The 4,978-nt window shown below is 51.0% G+C and overlaps 1 long non-coding RNA gene across 1 annotated transcript in view; it reads left to right on the top strand.

Annotated features, from left to right (window-relative positions):
- Zmiz1os1 overlaps positions 1-4,978 on the top strand; it is a 151,773-nt gene that overhangs the window by 5,065 nt on the left and 141,730 nt on the right. The gene's annotated exons all lie outside the window — the stretch shown is intronic.

Below are 4,978 nucleotides of genomic sequence, written 5' to 3'. Positions count from 1 at the left end.
TTTGCTGAGCTCAGATAAAGGGCCCAGGAATACCCAAAGAGGAAGAGACTGAGTTTGCAGCCTCCTGGGTGTGGGCCTTTGGAGATGAACAGGTCCAGATAGACAGACGCCAATACCAATAGTGTGGTGATAAGAGGTTTCAGGGGGCGGATCTCCAAACTCCATAACAGGGAGTAGGCAGGGAAGCCCCGTATGCCCTCTTCAGTGGACACACTGAGACTCTGGCAGGGGGCTCTCGTGGAGAGAGGAGCAAAGGGTCTGCATTCGTCTTTTCCTTCTGTCAACTCATCTTTCTGACCTTGGGCGTTTGGCGCTCCTGAGGCAAAAGTGGACAACAAGCCTTATCAGAGAAGCTGGTTTGCCTGAACGCAACAGTTGTAAAATGGATTCCATTGTGCACACGAGTTGTTCAGAAAAACAGGATAGATCTGACTTGTGGTACAAGGTGAACTGATTTCTCTTCGGGCTGTCTGTCTCAAACTCAGCTCCCAGCTCGAGGGAACGAGGGTCTGAGAGGCCGGGGCCTCCAGCTGCACGTTGCAGCTGACACTGGATGATGGGCGTTGCTTCTCCTTTTTTGGGTCCTCAGTCTCTCTATCTGTGTAATGGGAATCTTAGAAAACGAAAGTGTGTGTGAAGAGGTATGTGTTGGCCACGCTTGTGGGAATGCAAGGGCAGGGTGCAGGCTTGGCCTCAAGGCTCATGAAACTCAAGGTCTGGAAGAAAGTTTAAGAATTAGCAAGACTAAGAAACCCCACATGGAAATACAGTTCAAATGTAAGGGGCATACAGTTCAGGCACTGAGTGGGGCAAGGTAGAAATGCTACACCCAGAGAGGGCTTCCTGGAGGAGGTGGCTTCAGCTGAGACCCGTGGGAGGGAGGGAGTAGGTAGAATGGGGTGATGTTTAGGGCTGGGGTTAGGGAGAAGATGGACGTTTACCTGAATGGCTCTAACTGACTCGACATCTTTCAGCTGTTACCCTGGGAAATCTGGTCTACACTGGAAAGAGTCAGAACTCCACAGTGTATCCAGGAATGGTGGAGAGGGTCTGGCTGTGCCTGGAAGATTCAGTAATGAATCTTAAGAGAAATTCTACAAGTCAGCACTGGTGGGGTTCACAGCCCCTGAAATGCCTCTCTGTTAGTGCTGGGGCATGTAGCTCAGTGGTAGAGCTCTTGCCTAGCATGTGTAAAGTCCTGGGTTCTGTCCTATCCAACCCCACACCACAGCTCCAAAAAATAAGTGTACGTCTTTTGTTTATGCAAACACGGAACGGAACAAGAATGATCAAGTGCCATCTCCTCCAAGAAGCTTTCCTGGATTTTTTCTGACAAGAATGTTATAACTTTTGAGGGCCCTACCCTGGATACATTTTTACACCCCCTATTTCCTTTAGAAAGACCTCAGAGGCCTTGAGTCCCCAGCTTCTTACTGCTTTGTCTAGCCCTTGACCCGGCTGGCAGGCCTGAGGGTTGGGCATTATTCTTTGTGTCTGCCTCAGTACCCTGTATGACCCTTGGTTTAGGGAGAGATGAGAATATGTCAAAGGAGACTTCAAAGACTTCCCTTGTGTACACAGCAGCCAGCTCTGGGCCAGTGCAAGACAGGCTAGCTGGTTCAGATGAAATCTCAAGCAAGAGACTCACACATTCCCCTGGGGCTTGTGGGGCCAAGTCTTTGTCCTGAGCTACTGGTTGGCAGTTGTTTGTCTGTGGTGGCCTAGTGACAAGTTCTAGTGTCTTCAGTATGTCCCTTGTCCCTACTGAAGTGGGACTCTCAGAAACATTAGCCCACCCTGGAAAAATGAGAATTTCTATGCCCAGGGATCGGCTAATGGAGACCAACGTCCCTTGTCACCGCACTAATGTTCAGAGAGAGCCTTGGACTCCATTAGGAAGCTATTTTTAGTAGGACACGAATTAAACACCTTTACTGGCTGTTGGAGGTCAGGGAGGTGATGAAGTCCTAGAGGCAGAAGGGAGCCATCTTGCTAAACTTGGGACCTGTTCATTTCCCCCTGGCTTTCTGTGGCTGCCTGTCATCTGTCAGCACTGCCCATGACCTTAGGAGCTCTTGGGCTTTCTGGAGCTGGAAAGGCAAGCAGAGAGAAGGAGATGGGGAGGAGGAGAGACCTGATCTGTGTGAACACAGGACCTGGCCAGTGTGTACACATGGCTGTGTCAGAGTATAACTAACATCTGTGTGCAAGGAGCTTATCTGTCGAGCTGGGAGGGGGGGGGGTTATGGTTTGCTGTAGAGCGGGGTTCTCCTCATCACCGGAACCCAGCCCCTGGTTCTTTGAGAGGCTCCTGTGAGGGAAGGTACAGTGTAGGGCAGCTGAGTATGCTCAGCCTTGCCAGTGTGTTTGCTGACAAACATGGGTGGGCACTGCCTCTGCCCTCTAGGGGTGTGAGTAACTTGGAAGGGTCTAAATGCAGAGCCCCACTTGAGGACAGAAAGAGGCCCAAGTGTGCTTCCTGAATGCACAACATGTGTGACCCAAGGCCTGTCCTTGCCTCCCCAACACCCCCCCCACACACACACACACATACACACACACAGCATCTTAGGCAGGGAGCTTTCCAGTCTTCCATGTGCTTTCTGCCTCTGCTCTCGGGACAGATGAAGATACTCCAGGAACAAGGGACCAAGTGGGATCTGGCCTACCTGTCCCTACCTGCCCCTCACCTGGGGACTGGCGCTGCTCTGTTTCCTCTTGGCCTTGATTTCAGCCTTTGAATTCTCTACCAGATAGATGACAGTTGCCACTAACCGGGATGGAAGCCAGTGCAGTTGGGGATGGCAGGGGGACGACATCTTTGCAAGTGTTCTCCGGTCACATGGACCTGGGCTAGGTTGGGCAGTGTGACCTTACACAGCTCATTTCTTATTTTGGGACCTTTCTCCCTTCCATTTGCAAAAAAATATCCTCAGGAAGAAATGAGAAGGGCCCAAGCTGTTCTAGCACCTAGAAAAGGTGTCACACACAGTAAGTGGCTCTTGCTGTCCTCCCCTGGACACTGAGCTGGTTATAACAGGCTTAGTGTCTTTTCCAAAGGGGTAGGTGAAAAAATTCTCATGTTAGAGGTGCTGGCTAGGTGTCTCTCCCTTGCAGCTAGCTAGCCCTGTCAACCTGGAGTCCTATTCTTTAGGCCGAATGTCAGGCTTTGAGTCCCAGGTTCATCTCTGTGTGTTTATGAAAGGGGGCTTGCTCCCTGAAGGCAAGTGGTTTCCACCTTTCTCCATGATCTTCATGGGTGCCTGGCACAACCTCAAATTTAGTGGCAAAGAAGGACTGGTGTGTTGTATACAAATGCCCTGAGCAGGGAGCTAGAGTTTGTTCCCATGATCCTCTTGGTGATAAGGAAACTGAGGCACGGGAGGAGGGGCTGTGTGGGGTAGATAGGAGATTCAGTGGGCAGGAATAGGAAAGGCTGGCTTGGAACCTGGGCCAGAGAGGAAGCAGGGACCCAAGGGGAGGAGGGACCAGCCTGCAGTGAAAGACTGGACAGTAGAGGAGAGGGCTGGGGTGAGTGGGGATCCCCAGGCCGAGGCTAACAGCATCTGGTGGCCTGGGAGTGCAAGCGAACCCACATTTGATGTGGTGTGACAGTTTCTGAGTGTCTGGGATGATCCAGGCTCCCTGCTCAGCACTCATTCATTCCATAGTCACCCCCAGCCCCCACCCTGTGCTCGGTTGCTGGTGTTGCCAGGCAGGCTGCTGCCTAGCGCTGTTCTTTGGTCATCTGGGGCCAGGGCCCTGGGATAAGACTCAGTCCCACAGGCACAGCATGCCTCAAGGCTGCAGGTGGCCTTTGTGGCCTCTGTGCCCTGGCTTTGTTTTCCCCAAGTGGCTACACAGAGGGAGGAGGGAGGCTGGGCGGCCTTTGCATGTGGCAGCAAATTTGGGCCATTGATTTCCATTTATTTCCTGCTCAAATGATCCAGGCCGGCTGCTGCTGGGGGTGGGGGTGGAGGGGGGTGCTCTTTAGCATTTTAAGTTTGCAGATAATTGGAGGAAAATAACTCCAATAATGAAATCTCTGCTGGATCACATTCTGATACGTGACAAATCAATTCATTTATGATACCTTCTTTGTCACACTGAGCCATTCTGGCGCTCAGTGGAAACCTCCTAAATTAATAAAACTGTTAAATCCATGAAACCCTCCGTTCTGAGCTGCACATCGCAGCACAAGTTTGAATCATTAAGGGAATAAAACTGATAAATGTGAGTGGGGGAGTGCCTTTGTCTGGAGAGGGGCCGGCTTTCAGGGCAGATAATTGTCTTCAGGGCCCATACAGCCTCACTGGGGTAGCAGGGGGCGGGGCGGGGGTGGGGCCAGGCACACTTTGAGGGTGGAAACCAGTCTTGACCTTACCAGCGTCTGGAACAGGCTGCTTCAGTAGTGAATTGTGTAGCTTCAAGCTTTTTAAAAGAAAGTATGATTTAATAGCAAAGAGAGAATATAAAGCCCTTATTGAACTCTGTCAAATTTGACTTGGCTTGGCAGGGGATTTTTTTCCAAAATGACTACGCTTGTCAGATCCCAAACTGTTCAGGGAGGCGTGGTTTAATAAATAGGGCGGAGGTGGGTGGGGCTGAGCTCAGGCAGGCTGAGTGGCCTCTTAGCTAATCTTCTTGTTAGCTGCACGTCCCTGAGCAGGCTGCTGGGCATCTCTGGGCTTCTGTTTTCTCAACTGTGACTTGGGAGCTGGGAGGAGGACCCTACAGCGATGAGTGTATAAGATGTACAGGAAAGTGCAGTGTAAACTGTCACGTGCGAGGCAGGGGTCAGTGAATGGTGTTTTCTGTGAATGGTCCCTGGAAGTTAAGGGATTCTGCAGTTCTTGACACACCAGGATAGATTGCTGTTGCTGTTGTTGTTGTTGGGTTAGATGTAGGTGTTACATGATTGTGATGGGATCTGCTGTGTGCTTCTGTGCAATATCCTACACTGATGTCTATTCCTTCG

This window comes from Mus musculus, chromosome 14 (genome assembly GCF_000001635.26).
Source record: "Mus musculus strain C57BL/6J chromosome 14, GRCm38.p6 C57BL/6J".
NCBI classification, from domain to species: Eukaryota; Metazoa; Chordata; class Mammalia; order Rodentia; family Muridae; genus Mus; species Mus musculus.
This window is presented reverse-complemented; position numbering and strand designations above follow the sequence as displayed.